Genomic DNA, 22295 nt, shown 5'->3' with positions numbered 1-22295 from the left:
TGTGTGTGTGTGTGTGTGTGTGTGTGTGTATGTGTGTGTGTGTGTGTGTGTGTGTGTGTGTGTGTGTGTGCGTGTGTGTGTGTGTGTGTTTTGTGTGTGTGTGTGTGTGTGTGTGATTAATTATTGTGTGTGAGTGTGTCTGTACGTGTACAGGTGTGTATGTGTGTGTGATTACTTATTGTGTGTTACGTGGAGAGATTTACAATCGTGTTTCCCAGGCTCAAAATCTACATACATATATATATATATATATATATATATATATATATATATATATATATATATATATTATCTTTTTTTTTTTGCTTTGTCGCTGTCTCCCGCGTTTGCGAGGTAGCGCAAGGAAACAGACGAAAGAAATGGCCCAACCCACCCCCATACACATGTATATACATACGTCCACACACGCAAATATACAATACCTACACAGCTTTCCATGGTTTACCCCAGACGCTTCACATGCCCTGATTCAATCCAATGACAGCACGTCAACCCCGGTATACCACATCGATCCAATTCAATCTATTCCTTGCCCTCCTTTCACCCTCCTGCATGTTCAGGCCTCGATCACACAAAATCTTTCTCACTCCATCTTTCCACCTCCAATTTGGTCTCCCACTTCTCCTCATTCCCTCCACCTCCGACACATATATCCTCTTGGTCAATCTTTCTTCACTCATTCTCTCCATGTGCCCAAACCATTTCAAAACACCCTCTTCTGCTCTCTCAACCACGCTCTTTTTATTTCCACACATCTCTCTTACCATTACGTTTTCACTCGATCAAACCACCTCACACCACATATTGTCCTCAAACATCTCATTTCCAGCACATCCACCCTCCTGCGCACAACTCTATCCATAGCCTAAGCCTCGCAACCATACAACATTGATGGAACCACTATTCCTTCAAACATAGCCATTTTTGCTTTCCGAGATAATGTTCTCGACTTCCACACATTCTTCAAGGCTCCCAGGATTTCGCCCCCTCCCCCACCCTATGATCCACTTCCGCTTCCATGGTTCCATCCGCTGCCAGATCCACTCCCAGATATCTAAAACACTTTACTTCCTCCAGTTTTTCTCCATTCAAACTTACCTCCCAATTGACTTGACTCTCAACCCTACTGTACCTAATAACCTTGCTCTTATTCACATTTACTCTTGACTTTCTTCTTCCACACACTTTACCAAACTCAGTCACCAGCTTCTGCAGTTTCTCACATGAATCAACCACCATCACTGTATCATCAACGAAAACAACTGACTCACTTCCAAAGCTCTCTCATCCACAACAGACTTCATATTTGCCCCTCTTTCCAAAACCCTTGCATTCACCTCCCTAACAACCCCATCCATAAACAAATTAAACAACCATGGAGACATCACACACCCCTGCCGCAAACCTACATTCACTGAGAACCAATCACTTTCCTCTCTTCCTACACGTACACATGCCTTACATCCTCGATAAAAACTTTTCACTGCTTCTAACAGCTTGCCTCCCACACCATATATTCTTAATACCTTCAACAGAGCATCTCTATCAACTCTATCATATGCCTTCTCCAAATCCATAAATGCTACATACAAATCCATTTGCTTTTCTAAGTATTTCTCACATACATTCTTCAAAGCAAACACCTGATCCACACATCCTCTACCACTTCTGAAACCACACTGCTCATATCCAATCTGATGCTCTGTACATGCCTTCACACTCTCAGTCAATACCCTCCCATATAATTTACCAGGAATACTCAACAAACTTATACCTCTGTAATTTGAGCACTCACTCTCATCCCCTTTGCCTTTGTACAATGGCACTATGCACGCAATCTGCCAATCCTCAGGCACCTCACCATGAGTCATACATACATTAAATAACCTTACCAACCAGTCAACAATACAGTCACCCCCTTTTTTAATAAATTCCACTGCAATACCATCCAAACCTGCTGCCTTGCCGGCTTTCATCTTCCGCAAAGCTTTTAATACCTCTTCTCTGTCTACCAAATCATTTTCCCTAACCCTCTCACTTTGCACACCACCACGACCAAAGAACCCTATATCTGCCACTCTATCATCAAACACATTCAACAAACCTTGAAAATACTCACTCCTTCCTTCTCACATCACCACTACTTGTTATCACCTCCCCATTTGCGCCCTTCACTGAAGTTCCCATTGCTCCCTTGTCTTACGCACTTTATTTACCTCCTTCCAGAACATCTTTTTATTCTCCTTAAAATTTAATGATACTCTCTCACCCCAACTCTGGTTTGCCCTCTTTTTCACCTCTTGCACCTTTCTCTTGACCTCCTGTCTCTTTCTTTTATACATCTCCCACTGAATTGCATTTTTTCCCTGCAAAAATCGTCCAAATGCCTCTCTCTTCTCTTTCACTAATAATCTTACCTCTTCATCCCACCACTCACTACCCTTTCTAATCAACCCACCTCCCACTCTTCTCATGCCACAAGCATCTTTTGCGCAATCCATCACTGATTCCCTAAATACATCCCATTCCTCCCCCACTCCCCTTACTTCCATTGTTCTTACCTTTTTCCATTCTGTACTCAGTCTCTCCTGGTACTTCCTCACACAAGTCTCCTTCCCAAGCTCACTTACTCTCACCACCCTCTTCACCCCAACATTCACTCTTCTTTTCTGAAAACCCATACAAATCTTCACCTTAGCCTCCACAAGATAATGATCAGACATCCCTCCAGTTGCACCTCTCAGCACATTAACATCCAAAAGTCTCTCTTTCGCGCGCCTGTCAATTAACACGTAATCCAATAACGCTCTCTGGCCATCTCTCCTACTTACATACGTATACTTATGTATATCTCACTTTTTGAACCAGGTATTCCCAATCACCAGTCCTTTTTCAGCACATAAATCTACAAGCTCTTCACCATTTCCATTTACAACACTGAACACCCCATGTATACCAATTATTCCCTCAACTGCCACATTACTCAACTTTGCATTCAAATCACCCATCACTATAACCCGGTCTCGTGCATCAAAACCAGTAACACACTCATTCAGCTGCTCCCAAAACACTTGCCTCTAATGATCTTTCTTCTTATGCCCAGGTGCATATGCACCAATAATCACCCATCTCTCTCCATCAACTTTCAGTTTTACCCATATTAATCGAGAATTTGCTTTCTTACATTTATCACATACTCCCACAACTCCTGTTTCAGGAGTACTGCTACTCTTTCCCTTGCTCTTGTCCTTTCACTAACCCCTGACTTTACTCCCAAGACATTCCCAAACCACTCTTCCCCTTTACCCTTGAGCTTCGTTTCACTCAGAGCCAAAACATCCAGGTTCCTTTCCTCAAACATACTACCTATCTCTCCTTTTTTCACATCTTGGTTACATCCACACACATTTAGACACCCCAATCTGAGCCTTCGAGGAGGATGAGCACTCCCCGCGTGACTTCTTATGTTTCCCATTTTAGAAAGTTAAAAAAGAAAAAAGATATATATATATATATATATATATATATATATATATATATATATATATATATATATATATATATATATATATATATATATATATATATATATATATATATATATATATATAGGAGAGAAAGACTACTTCCCACGAATTCCCTGCGTGTCGTAGAAGGCGACTAAAAGGGAAAGGTGCGGGCTGCTGGAAATCCTCACCTCTCGTAATTAGTTTTTCCTATGGAAGAAACAAAGGAGGTGGCCAAGATAGGATATTTCTTCAAAGGCTTAGTCCTTTGTTCTTAACGCTACCTCGGTGTGTGTGTGTGTGTGTGTGTGTGTGTGTGTGTGTGTGTGTGTGTGTGTGTGTGAGTGTGTGTGTGTGTGTGTGTGTGTGTGTGTGTATTTGTGCGTGTGTGTGTGTGTGTGTGTGTGTGTGTGTGTGTGTGTGTGTGTGTGTGTGTGTGTGTGTGTGTGTGTGTGTGTGTGTGGTTTATCCCTGCTAACCTATTTATTATCAACAGTTCCTGAACACTATATAGCGATCATTTTTTTGACGTTATATGGTTTAAGATAACATCATGAGCTCATATCAAAGTCAAACATCCTAGTCATGATTTTAATGTTTAGGAAAATCTAGAATATTTTGAAACATTGTTGGAGCTCACAAATTCATATATAATTTGTGACTTTTCTTCAGGCTATCTGTCAACTCTGAGTCCAGATCATTGGAATCACTCGACTCGAGTCACCGTTTAACCTTCATTATGTACCCAAGATACTGACTTCTATGATTTAGTGAAGGAAAAGGAGGACTCCGTAGGTCACTTGTACTTGGCAGAGCCAATTGTCAGTGGTGGGGACAGCAACGATGGCGGATCTTCTACTCTCCGGCAGAAAATAATTTGTCTCGAGGGCTACTTAGTACTCGAGCCTCAAAACAACACGCTTGACTTCTGAAAGATCACAGGTGGACCACTGATGGATACTATATAGCCAAGAAGGAACTGGTCCTATACTCCCATCGTACCAAGGTATTGTAAGGAACAATTCTCTGAATCTGTTTCGGCTGTCAGTTGAACCTTTGTTATGATCAATTCTGCACTGTGTTAAAATTCATGAAAATATCAAGTGCCATAATTTTATGCATTGCTCTTGAAGATGCATAGAAAATTCTTCAGGCTTCAAATTGTTCTTGCAGTTTTGGTTCGAAATAATATACCTGTCATGTTCATGGGAGAAGGACTAAGGTCCACCTATTATTCAGAGCAGAGTAAGGTGTCGTAAATTTGGACTGATCAAGAAGCACACGAGACTCGATCCTGCAACCCGTAGAAAAGAAAGGCAGACAGATGTACTCTAAACTTTTTCTTACTGAACCGCTGAAAACGCTGTACATTACTAAACTTCGATCTCACCATTTATGCACAGTTGCGTCTATGGAACTATCATTGTTTGTTCAGGACATGGCGGTAGATCTAAATAGATTTTAAGAGAGGTCTTGTTCTCCAAGTCGAAATGTCTTTGCCATGTAAATTCTTATCTAAGGTCCCTCACGCATCTTTCGGTTGATGGGTGTTAAACACAAGTGACGCCATATCATAAGAGCGGTTATATGACATGATAATGAACAATGTTCTTACTAGTTTACAGCTGTTTGAGAAATTCGAAATTGAAAGACAACTCCTCTAGAACTTTCAGAGGACAGAGACATGTTCTTCCCAGTGGAGACGCTATAACGAAAGGCAAACCACTTAGCTCATCTACGTTGTACAATTGGGTATTCTATCAATTAATGTCGAAAAGGTAAAGAATGTATCTTCTCAGTTTTATGATGCGTCGCAGGAAATGAAACTCATCCGAAAAAAAAGGTAGCAGAGACAATGAAATACTACAAGACTACCAGAACTGATGTTGACATTATCAAATGGTTCGGTGCAACACTATAAAAATGCAACAAGGTGATGGACAATAAAACCTGTTTCTGGTATCCATGAATGGATGTCCATAAACGCATGATCTGTACACTGTGGCGTGCTTGGATCCAGAATTTCACGCCCTGTCTTTGTGTTTAATCTGTTAAATGTGGAAGTTAAAGGCTCCTGTAGTGGATTCTGCAATGGAGCTTGGCGAGCTCTAACTACAAAGGCTCAGAATTCAGCACCTAAATATCATCAAAGCTAATTGGAATTATGTAAGGACTGCCTTTACAAGCAGAATGTGTGGAGAGTCTCCCTTTGTATATACGTATTGGACTATTGAGAAATGTTTTGACCAAATGTGAAAGGTCTTCAAATAACTATCACCAATGTCTTTCCCCGTATATACGGACATAACATCAGAAAACGAATCATAAATGTTTGCTTTCGTAAAAGTGTTAAAGAAATGATTTGAAAATGCCAATAAAACTATGAACCATAAATCAAATGAGATAGAATGTTGATAATCAGCCAGAACGGACTTCTCAGTCCTAGGTAGGAAGAATTTCAGGTACTTTCAAGTATCGTGTATCATGAGAGAACAGAACGTATTTCTAAGGAAAAGAAATTTAGACGGTATTCAGAACTAGGAAGGACTTAAACAGCTGTAAAGCTTTAATCCGAAAACGAATTGGTCTTAACGATATTTCTCCCAAATTACTAAAAAAGATGCAAATAGTAATTTCAAACACCCTATTATCCAACAAATCATTACAAGAAAGGTGAGGTCTCCAATTAAACAATACTGTAAATGTTCAACAAAATAAAAGAAATAAAGAAGATACACATGTTACCGTCCTATCTGCCTAACTACTGTTCCACGAAAATTGCTCGAAACAATTAGTTAGCGATAAATCAGTTGAAACAATAGTTAGCGATAAATCAGTTGAAACAATAGTTAGCGATAAATCAGTTGAAACAATAGTTAGCGATAAATCAGTTGAAGCAATAGTTAGCAATAAATCAGTTGAAACAATAGTTAGCGATAAATCAGTTGAAACAATAGTTAGCGATAAATCAGTTGAAATTTTAGATGAAATGTTAACAGCATCATACATGCGAACATTTCGAAACACAATGTAGAGTTCAAAGGATCAAACAAAATATATTACGTTCTCGTCTCTGATGGCCCCTGAGCAGTTTCCCTTCAATGTTATTGCTCCTAAGAAATGAACTTTTTTAAGTTGCTTAAAAGAATGCAGCAAAAGAAAACCTTGCAATAAATGCTCAGGGTCTGATCCCTGTTAGAAAACGGCGTTAAGGTTTAAACCCTCTACTAGAATTGGCAAGATTCAGAATGGAAAAATTAAAAGATTGTACAAACTGCCAACTAGCGGATTAGATGGTGGAGATTTGACGTTATGATATAACGTCATACCAAACCCCTCTTTCAGTGGACTGGATATAAAAGGACTGTGTGCAATATACACAATGGAATTTAACTATGTAAATTGCCGACTCTATTTACATAATCATCAGTACCTATAGAGAGCATCGCTAAAGCACGAGATATTTCCTCCTAACTATCATTCTTAGGAGAGCTAAGTACTGGCCTTTCTGACTCTCACTTGTTGCCACCTGTACACAACACCCAAGCAAGGCAAGGGAGGTCTCCGATTAGACATTAAAAAGTTGACATTTTAGCAGTAAATGCTAAAGATTAACTGGAACTAATTAATCTGCGTAAAACATATGAAGTAAAACAGACATGAGGTGAGCACATGGCAATGACTTTAAGTTATAGAAGTCAATAATCAAGGTAAAGTTAATGGAAAATCCTTACGACGGGACTGCCCTTTGGGGGATGGAAAGGAAATATCTAAGCGCAGACGTGGCCTTGCCGGGCATTATCAATTTAAGTGATATAAGTGACTAACAACCATGTACGTGCGTCATCATTGTGGGTGAAGAACTATTTACAACTTGAATAAGTGAACTCATAGAATAAATTATCATATATGTATATATATATATATATATATATATATATATATATATATATATATATATATATATATATATATCGGGAGCGGCGGGCTGGAAATCCTCCCCTCTCAATTTTTTTAATTTTCCAAAAGAAGGAACAGAGAAGGGGGCCAGGTGAGGATATTCCCTCAATGGCCCAGCTCTCTGTTCTTAACGCTACCTCGCTAACGCGGGAAATGGCGAATAGTTTGAAAAAAAAAAAAATATATATATGGGACCACTGTGCAACAGACGGGAGGGCTACTGCTGAGCTATGATCGCCACTATAGGAAAATGATTATTCGAATACTATGTACTCGAATACCCTTCGTCTAACGATGGCTCACACAGCAGATAGCATTTTACCGCACCTAACTGCACAACGCGGAGGTATATGAATACGAACAAAGTGCATATGAACGCGCACCTTCATGGAATATAAAAACCTCCAACAGCCAGGATCGAACCTGGGACCCCTGTGCAACAGGCGGGAGCGCTACCGCTAGGCTATGATCGCAGCTATAAGGAAATGACTATTTGAATACTATGTAGTCGAATACCTTTCGTCTCATGTTGGTGAGCAACGGGATTTACACCGATTATTTCCCATCAGGCTCACACAGCCAGCAGACAGCGCTCCCGCCTGATGCACAGGGTTCCGGCTCGATTCTGGCTGTTGTATGTATATGTATGTATACGTTGAAATGTATAGGTATATATGTATATATGTGTGTGCGTGTGTGGGCTTTTATGTATATACATGTGATGTGGGTGGGTTGGGCCATTCTTTCGTCTGTTTATTAAATACACCAAGAATGATAACCTTAATATTAGTGACGGTCTATACAAATTGGATAGCTTCATTGTTGATAAAATTTGTAAACACTTCCCCTTCTTGTCCAGAAAAAAAGTTTATGGTACGCTCGTCGTCTCTCTTCGACAATCATGTGTTTACAAAATGGCGTCCTAATACGTCTCTTCGTTGTATATCAACTGACATATTTCTTTCTTGTATCTCCCCTTATGATGTGATTATTCTACGAAAGTTCACTTGGGAACTCATCTTGTTTCAGTTTCCCCGTGGACTCATAGGAATATATATATATATATATATATATATATATATATATATATATATATATATATATATATATATATATATATATGAATCAGGAGTTGTGGGAGCATGTGATAGAGTGTAAGAAAGTAAATTCTAGATTGATATGGGTAAAACTGAAAGTTGATGGAGAGAGATGGGTGATTATTGGTGTATATGCACCTGGGCATGAGAAGAAATATCATGAGAGGCAAATGTTTTGGGAGCAGCTGAATGAGTGTGCTAGTGGTTTTGATGCACAAGACCGGGTTATAGTGATGGGTGATTTGAATGCAAAGGTGAGTAATGTGGCAGTTGCGGGAATAATTGGTATACATGGAGTGTTCAGTGTTGTAAATGGAAATGGTGAAGAGCTTGTAGATTTATGTGCTGAAAAAGGACTGGTGATTGGGAATACCTGGTTTAAAAAGCGAGATATACATAAGTATACGTATGTAAGTAGGAAAGATGGCCAGAGAGCGTTATTGGATTACGTGTTAATTGATAGACGCACGAAAGAGAAACTTTTGGATGTTAGTGTGCTGAGAGGTGTAACTGGAGGGATGTCTGATCATTATCTTGTGGAGGCGAAGGTGAAGATTTGTGGGGTTTTCAGAAAAGAAGAATGTTGAGGTGAAGAGAGTGGTGAGAGTAAGTGAGCTTGGGAAGGAGACTTGTGTGAGGAAGTACCAGGAGAGACTGAGCACAGAATGGAAAAAGGTGAGAACAAAGGAGGTAAGGGGAGTGGGGGAGGAATGGCATGTATTTAGGGAAGCAGTGTTGGCTTGCGCAAAAGATGCTTGTGGCATGAGAAGCGTGGGAGGGGGGTTGATTAGAAAGGGTAGTGAGTGGTGGGATGAAGAAGTGAGATTATTAGTGAAAGAGAAGAGAGAGGCATTTGGACGATTTTTGCAGGGAAAATATGCAAATGAGTGGGAGAGGTATAAAAGAAAGAGGCAGGAGGTCAAGAGAAAGGTGCAAGAGGTGAAAAAGAGGGCAAAGGAGAGTTGGAGTGAGAGTATCATTAAATTTCAGGGAGAATAAAAAGATGTTTTGGAAGAGGTAAATAAAGTGCGTAAGACAAGGGAGCAAATGGGAACTTCAGTGAAGGGGGATAATGGGGAGGTGATAACAAGTAGTGGTGATGTGAGAAGGAGATGGAGTGAGTATTTTGAAGGTTTGTTGAATGTGTTTGATGATAGAGTGGCAGATATAGGGTGTTTTGGTCGAGGTGGTGTGCAAAGTGAGAGGGTTAGGGAAAATGATTTGGTAAATAGAGAAGAGGTAGTAAAAGCTTTACGGAAGATGAAAGCCGGCAAGGCAGCAGGTTTGGATGGTATTGCAGTGGAATTCATTAAAAAAGGGGGTGACTGTATTGTTGACTGGTTGGTAAGGTTATTTAATGTATGTATGATTCAAGGTGAGGTGCCTGAGGATTGGCGGATTGCTTGCATAGTGCCATTGTACAAAGGCAAAGGGGATGAGAGTGAGTGCTCAAATTTCAGAGGTATAGGTTTTTTGAGTATTCCTGGTAAATCATATGGGAGGGTATTGATTGAGAGGGTGAAGGCATGTACAGAGCATCAGATTGGGGAAGAGCAGTGTGGTTTCCGAAGTGGTAGAGGATGTGTGGATCAGGTGTTTGCTTTGAAGAATGTATGTGAGAAATACTTAGAAAAACAAATGGATTTGTATGTAGCATTTATGGATATGGAGAAGGCATATGATAGAGTTGACAGAGATGCTCTGTGGAAGGTTTTAAGAACATATGGTGTGGGAGGCAAGTTGTTAGAAGCAGTGAAAAGTTTTTATCGAGGATGTAAGGAATGTGTACGTGTAGGAAGAGAGGAAAGTGATTGGTTCTCAGTGAATGTAGGTTTGCGGCAGGGGTGTGTGATGTCTCCATGGTTGTTTAATTTGTTTACGGATGGGGTTGTTAGGGAGGTGAATGAAAGAGTTTTGGAAAGAGGGGCAAGTATGCAGTCTGTTGTGGATGAGAGAGCCTGGGAAGTGAGTCAGTTGTTGTTCGCTGATGATACAGCGCTGGTGGCTGATTCATGTAAGAAACTGCAGAAACTGGTGACTGAGTTTGGTAAAGTGTGTGAGAGAAGAAAGTTAAGAGTAAATGTGAATAAGAGCAAGGTTATTAGGTACAGTCGGGTTGAGGGTCAAGTCAACTGGGAGGTAAGTTTGAATGAAGAGAAACTGGAGGAAGTAAAGTGTTTTACATATCTGGGAGTGGATTTGGCAGCGGATGGAACCATGGAATCGGAAGTGAATCATAGGTTGGGGGAGTTGGCGAAAATTCTGGGAGCCTTGAAGAATGTTTGGAAGTCGAGAACATTTTGTCGGCAAGCAAAAATGGGTATGTTTGAAGGAATAGTGGTTCCAACAATGTTGTATGGTTGCGAGGCGTGGGCTATGGATAGAGTTGTGCGCAGGAGGGTGGATGTGCTGGAAATGAGATGTTTGAGGACAATATGTGGTATGAGGTGGTTTGATCGAGTAAGTAATGTAAGGGTAAGAGAGATGTGTGGAAATAAAAAGAGTCTGGTTGAGAGAGCAGAAGGGGGTGTTTTGAAATTGTTTGGTCACATGGAGAGAATGAGTGAGGAAAGATTGACCAAGAGGATATATGTGTCGGAGGTGAAGGGAACGAGGAGAAGTGGGAGACCAAATTGGAGGTGGAAAGATGGAGTTAAAAAGATTTTGAGCGATCGGGGCTTGAACATACAGGTGGGTGAAAGGCGTTCAAGGAATAGAGTGAATTGGAACGATATGGTATACCGAGGTCGACGTGCTGTCAATGGATTGAACCCGGGCATGTGAAGCGTATTGGGTAAACCATGAAAAGTTTTGTGGGGCCTGGATGTGGAAATGGAGCTGTAGCTTCGGTGCATTATTACATGACAGCTAGAGACTGAGTGTGAACGAACAGGGCCTTTGGTGTCTTTTCCTAGCGCTACCTCGCACACATGAGGTGGGAGGGGGTTGTTATTCCATATGTGGCGAGGTGGCGATGGGAACAAATAAAGGCAGAGTATGAATTATGTACATGTGTATATATGTATATGTCTGTGTGTGTATATATATGTGTACATTGAGATGTATAGGTATTTACATTTGCGTGTGTAGACGTGTATATATACATGTATATGTGGGCGGGTTGGGCCATTATTTCGTCTGTTTCCTTGCGCTACGTCGCTAACGCGGGAGACAGCGACAAAGCAAAATAAATAGATATAAATATATATATATATATATATATATATATATATATATATATATTTTCCCTGGGGATAGGGGATTAAGAATACTTCCCACGTATTCCCTGCGTGTCGTAGAAGGCGACTAAAAGGGGAGGGAGAGGGGGGCTGGAAATCCTCCCCTCTCGTTATTTTTTTTAATTTTCCAAAAGAAGGAACAGAGGGGGCCAGGTGAGGATATTCCAAAAAAGGCCCAGTCCTCTGTTCCTAACGCTACCTCGCTAACGCGGGAAATGGCGAATAGTTTGAAAGAAAGAAGTATATATATATATATATATATATATATATATATATATATATATATATATATATATATATATATATATATATATAAATATATATATATATATATATATATATATATATATATATATATATATATATATATATATATATATATATATATATATATATATATATATATATATATATATGTATATATGTATATATATATATATATATATATATATATATATATATATATATATATATATATATATATATATATATATATATATATATATATATATATATATATATATATATATATATATATATATATATATATATATATATATATATATATATATATATATATATACATATATACATATATATATATATATATATATATATATATATATATATATATATATATATATAAATATATATATATATATATATATATATATATATATATATATATATATATATGGAGATGGAGTGAGCATTTTGAAGATTTGTTGAATGTGTTTGATGATAGAGTGGCAGATATAGGGTGCTTTGGTCGAGGTGGTGTGCAAAGTGAGAGGGTTAGGGAAAATGATTTGGTAAACAGAGAAGATGTAGTAAAAGTTTTGCGGAAGATGAAAGCCGGCAAGGCAGCAGGTTTGGATGATATTGCAGTGGAATTTATTAAAACAGGGGGTGACTGTATTATTGACTGGTTGGTAAGGTTATTAAATGTATGTATGACTCATTGTGAGGTGCCTGAGGATTGGCGGAATGCGTGCATAGTGCCGTTGTACAAAGGCAAAGGGGATAAGAGTGAGTGCTCAAATTACAGAGGTATAAGTTTGTTGAGTATTCCTGGTAAACTATATGGGAGGGTATTGATTGAGAGGGTGAAGGCATGTACAGAGCATCAGATTGTGGAAGAGCAGTGTGGTTTCAGAAGTGGTAGAGGATGTGTGGATCAGGTGTTTGCTTTGAAGAATGTATGTGAGAAATACTTAGAAAAGCAAATGGATTTGTATGTAGCATTTATGGATCTGGAGGAGGCATATGATAGAGTATATAGAGATGCTCTGTGGAAGGTATTAAGAATATATGGTGTGGGAGGCAAGTTGTTAGAAGCAGTGAAAAGTTTTTATCGAGGATGTAAGGCATGTGTACGTGTAGGAAGAGAGGAAAGTGATTGGTTCTCAGTGAATGTAGGTTTGCGGCAGGGGTGTGTGATGTCTCCATGGTTGTTTAATTTGTTTATGGATGGGGTTGTTAGGGAGGTGAATGCAAGAGTTTTGGAAAGAGGGGTAAGTATGAAGTCTGTTGTGGATGAGAGAGTTTGGGAAGTGAGTCAGTTGTTGTTCGTTGATGATACAGCACTGGTGGCTGATTCATGTGAGAAACTGCAGAAGCTGGTGACTGAGTTTGGTAAAGTGTGTGAAAGAAGAAAGTTAAGAGTAAACGTGAATAAGATCAAGGTTATTAGGTACAGTCGGGTTGAGGGTCAAGTCAATTGGGAGGTAAGTTTGAATGGAGAAAAACTGGAGGAAGTAAAGTGTTTTAGATATCTGGGAGTGGATCTGGCAGCGGATGGAACCATGGAAGCGGAAGTGGATCATAGGGTGGGGTAGGGGGCGAAAATTCTGGGAGCCTTGAAGAATGTGTGGAAGTCGAGAACATTATCTCGGAAAGCAAAAATGTGTATGTTTGAAGGAATAGTGGTTCCAACAATGTTGTATGGTTGCGAGGCGTGGGCTATGGATAGAGTTGTGCGCAGGAGGATGGATGTGTTGGAAATGAGATGTTTGAGGACAATGTGTGGTGTGAGGTGGTTTGATCTAGTAAGTAACGTAAGGGTAAGAGAGATGTGTGGAAAGAAAAAGAGCATGTTTGAGAGAGCAGAAGAGGGTGTTTTGAAATGGTTTGGGCACATGGAGAGAATGATTGAGGAAAGATTAACCAAGAAGATATATGTGTCGGAGGTGGAGGGAACGAGGAGAAGTGGGAGACCAAATTGGAGGTGGAAAGATTGAGTGAAAAAGATTTTGTGTGATCGGGGCCTGAACATGCAGGAGGGTGAAAGGAGGGCAAGGAATGGAGTGAATTGGATCGATGTGGTATACTGGAGTTGACGTGCTGTCAGTGGGTTGAATCAGGGCATGTGAAGCGTCTGGGGTAAACCATGGAAAGCTGTGTAGGTATGTATATTTGCGTGTGTGGACGTATGTATATACATGTGTATGGGGGTGGGTTGGGCCATTTCTTTCGTCTGTTTCCTTGCGCTACCTCGCAAACGCGGGAGACAGCGACAAAGCAAAAAAAAAAAGAAATATATATTTCATTCTATTTACGATACTTTGTTGCTGTCTCCCGCGTTAGCGAGGTAGCGCAAGAAAATAGACTAGAGAGTGGTTGAACCCACCCACATACATATGTATATAGATACACGTCCAAACACGCACATATACATACCTATATATCTTAACGTATACATATATATATATATATATACACACACAGACATATGGATATATACACATGTACATAATTCATATTTTTGCCCTTATTCATTCTCGTCGCCACCCCACCACACATGAAATGACAACCCCCTCCCCCCGCATATGTGCGAGGTAGCGCTATTAAAAGACAACACAGGCCACTCTCATTCACACAATCTCTAGCTGTCATGTATTATGCACTGATACCACAGCTCCCTTTCCACATCCAGGCCCTATAAAACTTACCATGGTTTACCCCAGACGCTTCATAGCCCTGGTTCAATCCATTGACAGCACGTCGACCCTGATATACCACATCTTTCAAATTCACTCTATTCCTTGCGCGCCTTTCACCCTCCTGCATGTTCAGGCCTCGATCACTCAAAATTTTTTTCACTCCATCTTTCTACCTCCAATTTGGTCTCCCACTTCTCCTCGTTCCCTCTACCTCTGACACATATATCCTCTTTGTCAATCTCTCCTCACTCATTGTCTTCATGTGACCAAACATTTTCAAAACACCCTTTTGTGCTCTCTCAGCCACACTCTTTATATTACCACACATCTCCCCTACCCATTCATTACTTATTCGATCAAACCACCTCATAATACATATTGTCCTAAAACATCTCATTTCCGGCACATCCAACGTTCTTCGCACAACTCTATCTATAGATCACGCTTCGCAACCATGTAACATTGTTGGAACCACTATTCCTTCAACCATACCCATCTTTGCTTTCCAATATAACGTTCTCGACTTCCACACATTTTTCAACGCTTCTAGAACTTTCGCCCCCTCCCCCACCCTATGATTCAGTTCCGCGTGTCGTCTAGTATATGTCAAATGACATACAAGGAGGAAATTTTGCTAAGACGCCATTGGTAAACAAGTGTTTCCGGTTGTTGGTGTTTGGGTTGGTGGTGTTCGGGTCTGGCATCGTGTCTGTTATAGGATTTTTATTATGTAGACAGAAAAGGGAACCGTTCACCAATTTTGCGTACGACAAAGGTATCCAACTGGTATAGATCTTCATTAATATCAATATTGCAATTCTTTGTGTATTTAAGAACAAGAGGTTGAATGACATTTCTCGTGGTAAAGGAGTTACAGTTCATAACTGGATTTGCGTTACTCTAGTCAAGTACAATGCTCCAGCCATTCTTAACATGACTTAACAAAGCATTTGATTATTTTAGGTATTTGTATTAGCAATTTGTACCTCTGAGGCCACTCGCTTTACCTGCCCAAACTAATAGACTAACGGTACACACTAGATTGGGATTCACCGTTATGAAGCTGGCTGTCGACATCACGAACAGGGATCTTGTTATCCACATACAACGCATAAGTCAAGCTCAGGAGAGATGTTTCTTCGATAGCTTTCTTTAGTGTCTTTAGGTGTTCTGCGATCCTTATGATCGTACAGCAAGTCGGATGGATGGTGCTGCTGTCTTGGTGAACTTGGTTTTTTTGTAATTACACATGTAGAAGTCGGCAAAAGGTGAGCCCAAAGCCCATGGCCACTCCCTGTTCCTAATAATGTAGCTTACCATCTGGGCTGCGTAATGCGGCTTCGCTGGTACAAGCAGAGTATTACTCTACATTTAGCATACTTCTTCTTACTCCTGTTATACAACTAATATATCCACTACGTATCTATCATGCCCTGCTTCCGTTTTCATTTACAGAAACACGACCTGCACATTTATTTTTCTCTACACTTTCCCTTCCTTCTCTTTTCTCCAGCATCTCTCTCCCAGCTGACGCCTCTCTCAAGAGACATTCAATTAATTACGACGATGTTCGGTGCACCGAAACCAGATCTGGGAGATCCTTAGGCCTTATTCATCCAATTACTGACTACTGGAACGTAATATATGTATCTCAGATCTATGACCTGCTAATGAGATGACGTCGTCACTATGAGCGATTGAATTTCATCCTCATCTGCTTCACCAGATGCCTGTTAGTCTGTTAGTCGTCGGCCTCCTAATGAATCGTCTCCATTCGTTCTTATCTTCGCACGCCTTATTTTTTGCAACTTCCTCAATATCTTCCCTCAGACCGTAACTTACTGGTATCCGTTCTGATGAAAGGTAAAGAATGATAATTGAGTTATGAGCCATAATATTGTCTGTAAGAATGCAGATGATAATTGTTGATATTATAAGATAAGACGAGAAAGCTGACGTAAAAAGGAATGGAGATAATTAATGAAAATTGGAGTTAAACAAGAAAGATGATTATGATGAGAAGATCTGTGATGATGAGAAAGTAGTATAAACAGAGGCAATGACACTAACGTTGCGACGAGTGATATATAACGATAACGCAAACGTTAATGTTATCGCAGTTTCAGGATGGTTGATATACCGTCAAGCACAAAATGGATAACTTTAACCACAATAGATACAATGGTAATGAAGATCATGATGATAGTTCTAGTGAAAGTGATATATAACATGATATTCATGATCACAACAATGATAATAAGAATTTTATCACTATTAGTAGTATTAGTATATTAGCAGTAATAGTAGTACGGTAGCAGTAGCAGAAGGAGAAGGGTATATAATGATTACAGTAGTAATAGTGATGATGATAATGATAATTGTGATAATGACAATAATAATGATAATAATTGTAATAATGTTAATAATTATAATGATAACAATAATAATGATACTTATAATGATAATGATAATAATAGTAATGATAATGATAATGACGATAATGATAATAATAACATTGAAGCTTATTGATACAGCGGTTAAATTGATGAGAACTACTATTGACGTTTGTGTAAATAGATTATACATTTCCTTTTCCATAGCCAGAGGTTGAACCATTATGTGACATTCATTTTTTCATTTCATTTCAAGCTAGAAGTTTCAGTTTTCTAAATTGTTTCTTACATTTTTCATATGTATATATATGTATGTGTGTGTGTGTGTGTGTGTATGTGTGTGTGTGTGTGTGTGCGTGTGTGTGTGTGTGTGTGTGTATATATATATATATATATATATATATATATATATATATATATATATATATATATATATATATATATGTATATATATATATATATATATATATATATATATATATATATATATATATATATATATATATATATATATATATATATATATATATATATATATATATATATATATATATATATGTATATTATCACTGGGGATAGGGGTGAAAGAATACTTCCCACGCATTCCTCGCGTGTCGTAGAGGGCGACTGGAGGGGACGGGAGCGGGGGGCCAGAAATCCTCCCCTCCTTGTATTTTTTTAACTTTCTAAAATGGGAAACAGAAGAAGGAGTCACGCGGGGAGTGCTCATCCTCCTCGAAGGCTCAGATTGGGGTGCCTAAATGTGTGTGGATGTAACCAAGATGTGAAAAAAGGAGAGATAGGTAGTATGTTTGAGGAAAGGAACCTGGAGGTTTTGGCTCTGAGTGAAACGAAGTTCAAGGGTAAAAGGGAAGAGTGGTATGGGAATGTCTTGGGAGTAAAGTCAGGGGTTAGTGAGAGGACAAGAGCAAGGGAAGGAGTAGCAGTACTCCTGAAACAGGAGTTGTGGGAGTATGTGATAGAATGTAAGAAAGTAAATTCTCGATTAATATGGGTAAAACTGAAAGTTGATGGAGAGAGATGGGTGATTATTGGTGCATATGCACCTGGGCATGAGAAGAAAGATCATGAGAGGCAAGTGTTTTGGGAGCAGCTGAATGAGTGTGTTAGTGGTTTTGATGCACGAGACCGGGTTATAGTGATGGGTGATTTGAATGCAAAGGTGAGTAATGTGGCAGTTGAGGGAATAATTGGTATAAATGGGGTGTTCAGTGTTGTAAATGGAAATGGTGAAGAGCTTGTAGATTTATGTGCTGAAAAAGGACTGATGATTGGGAATACCTGGTTTAAAAAGCGAGATATACATAAGTATACTTATGTAAGTAGGAGAGATGGCCAGAGAGCGTTATTGGATTACGTGTTAATTGACAGGCGCGCGAAAGAGAGACTTTTGGATGTTAATGTGCTGAGAGATGCAACTGGAGGGATGTCTGATCATTATCTTGTGGAGGCGAAGGTGAAGATTTGTATGGGTTTTCAGAAAAGAAGAGTGAATGTTGGGGTGAAGAGGGTGGTGAGAGTAAGTGAGCTTGGGAAGGAGACTTGTGTGAGGAAGTACCAGGAGAGACTGAGTACAGAATGGAAAAACGTGAGAACAATGGAAGTAAGGGGAGTGGGGGAGGAATGGGATGTATTTAAGGAATCAGTGATGGATTGCGCAAAAGATGCTTGTGGCATGAGAAGAGTGGGAGGTGGGTTGATTAGAAAGGGTAGTGAGTGGTGGGATTAAGAAGTAAGAGTATTAGTGAAAGAGAAGAGAGAGGCATTTGGACGATTTTTGCAGGGAAAAAATGCAATTGAGTGGGAGATGTATAAAAGAAAGAGACAGGAGGTCAAGAGAAAGGTGCAAGAGGTGAAAAAAAGGGCAAATGAGAGTTGGGGTGAGAGAGTATCATTAAATTTTAGGGAGAATAAAAAGATGTTCTGGAAGGATGTAAATAAAGTGCGTAAGACAAGGGAGCAAATGGGAACTTCAGTGAAGGGCGCAAATGGGGAGGTGATAACAAGTAGTGGTGATGTGAGAAGGAGATGGAGTGAGTATTTTGAAGGTTTGTTGAATGTGTTTGATGATAGAGTGGCAGATATAGGGTGTTTTGGTCGAGGTGGTGTGCAAAGTGAGAGGGTTAGGGAAAATGATTTGGTAAACAGAGAAGAGGTAATAAAAGCTTTGCGGAAGATGAAAGCCGGCAAGGCAGCAGGTTTGGATGGTATTGCAGTGGAATTTATTAAAAAAGGGGGTGACTGTATTGTTGACTGGTTGGTAAGGTTATTTAATGTATGTATGACTCAGGGTGAGGTGCCTGAGGATTGGCGGAATGCGTGCATAGTGCCATTGTACAAAGGCAAAGGGGATAAGAGTGAGTGCTCAAATTACAGAGGTATAAGTTTGTTGAGTATTCCTGGTAGATTATATGGGAGGGTATTGATTGAGAGGGTGAAGGCATGTACAGAGCATCAGATTGGGGAAGAGCAGTGTGGTTTCAGAAGTGGTAGAGGATGTGTGGATCAGGTGTTTGCTTTGAAGAATGTATGTGAGAAATACTTAGAAAAGCAAATGGATTTGTTTGTAGCATTTATGGATCTGGAGAAGGCATATGATAGAGTTGATAGAGATGCTCTGTGGAAGGTATTAAGAATATATGGTGTGGGAGGCAAGTTGTTGGAAGCAGTGAAAAGTTTTTATCGAGGATGTAAGGCATGTGTACGTGTAGGAAGAGAGGAAAGTGATTGGTTCTCAGTGAATGTAGGTTTGCGGCAGGGGTGTGTGATGTCTCCAAGGTTGTTTAGTTTGTTTATGGATGGGGTTGTTAGGGAGGTAAATTCAAGAGTTTTGGAAAGAGGGGCAAGTATGAAGTCTGTTGGGGATGAGAGAGCCTGGGAAGTGAGTCAGTTGTTGTTCGCTGATGATAGAGCGCTGGTGGCTGATTCATGTGAGAAACTGCAGAAGCTGGTGACTGAGTTTGGTAAAGTGTGTGAAAGAAGAAAGTTAAGAGTAAATGTGAATAAGAGCAAGGTTATTAGGTACAGTAGGGTTGAGGGTCAAGTCAATTGGGAGGTGAGTTTGAATGGAGAAAAACTGGAGGAAGTGAAGTGTTTTAGATATCTGGGAGTGGATCTGGCAGCGGATGGAACCATGGAAGCGGAAGTGGATCATAGGGTGGGGGAGGGGGCGAAAATTCTGGGAGCCTTGAAGAATGTGTGGAAGTCGAGAACATTATCTCGAAAAGCAAAAATGGGTATGTTTGAAGGAATAGTGGTTCCAACAATGTTGTATGGTTGCGAGGCGTGGGCTATGGATAGAGTTGTGCGCAGGAGGATGGATGTGCTGGAAATGAGATGTTTGAGGACAATGTGTGGTGTGAGGTGGTTTGATCGAGTAAGTAACGTAAGGGAAAAAGAGATGTGTGGAAATAAAAAGAGCGTGGTTGAGAGAGCAGAAGAGGATGTTTTGAAATGGTTTGGGCACATGGAGAGAATGAGTGAGGAAAGATTGACCAAGAGGATATATGTGTCGGAGGTGGAGGGAACGAGGAGAAGAGGGAGACCAAATTGGAGGTGGAAAGATGGAGTGAAAAAGATTTTGTGTGATCGGGGCCTGAACATGCAGGAGGGTGAAAGGAGGGCAAGGAATAGAGTGAATTGGAGCGATGTGGTATACCGGGGTTGACGTGCTGTCAGTGGAAGGAATCAAGGCATGTGAAGCGTCTGGGGTAAACCATGGAAAGCTGTGTAGGTATGTATATTTGCGTGTGTGGACGTATGTATATACACGTGTATGGGGGTGGGTTGGGCCATTTCTTTCGTCTGTTTCCTTGCGCTACCTCGCAAACGCGGGAGGCAGCGGCAAAAAAAAAAAAAAAAAAAATAATAATGATAATAATAATAATAATAATAATACTAATAATAATAATAATAATAATAATAATAATAATGATAATAATAATAATAATAATAATAATAATAATAATAATAATAATAATAATGCGTGTCGTAGAAGGCGACTAAAAGGGGAGGGAGCGGGGGGCTGGAAATCCTCCCCTCTCATTTTTTTTTTTTTTTTTTTTTTTTTTTTTATTTTCCAAAAGAAGGAACAGAGAATTGGGCCAGGTGAGGATATTCCCTCAAAGGCCCAGTCCTCTGTTCTTAATGCTACCTCGCTAACGCGGGAAATGGCGAATAGTTTAAAAGAAGAAAGAAAAGAATAATAATAATAATAATAATAATAATAATAATAATAATAATAATAATGATAATAATAATAATAATAATAATAATAATAATAATAATAATAATAATAATAATGATAATAATAGTATTGATAATAATTATTGTAATAATAATGGTAATAATGATAATGATGAGGATAATAACAAGAATGATAATGATAATAATTATAATAATAACAATAATGAAAATAATGATACTAAAGATTGTAATGATAATAATAACAATGATAATAGCAATGATAATGATAACAATAATAATGATAATGATAATGATAATAATGATAATAATAATAATAATAATAATAATAATAATAATAATAATAATAATAATAATGATAATAATAATAATGATAATAACAATAATAATAATAATAATAATGAGAAAGATAATAATAAAAATAATAATAATAGTAATAATAATAATAATAATAATGACTAATAATAATTATGATAATAAGAATAATAATAGTAATGATAATGATAATAATAATAATGATAATGATAATAATGATAATGATAATAGTAATAATAATGACAATAATAATGATAGTGATAATAGAAATGATAATAAAAACAATAATGATAACAATAATGGTATCAATCATGATAATGATAATAATAACAATGATTATTATTTAATTATTATCATTATTATTATCACTATCATTATTACTTTTATTTATCTATTATAATTTGTCGCTGTCTCTCGCGTTAGCAAAATAGCCCAAGGAAACAGCCGAAGGAAACAGCCCAAGGAAACAGCATAACGCCCACACACGCAACTATACATATCTATACATTTCAACGTATACACACATATACAAACACAGACATACACATATATACACATGTACATATTCATACTAGCTGCCTTCATCCATGTCGTCGCCACTCCGTAACACATTATATGG

Source organism: Panulirus ornatus, chromosome 27 (genome assembly GCF_036320965.1).
Source record: "Panulirus ornatus isolate Po-2019 chromosome 27, ASM3632096v1, whole genome shotgun sequence".
NCBI lineage: Eukaryota > Metazoa > Arthropoda > Malacostraca > Decapoda > Palinuridae > Panulirus > Panulirus ornatus.
The sequence above is the reverse complement of the archived record's forward strand: the minus strand, read 5'-3'. Positions refer to the sequence as shown.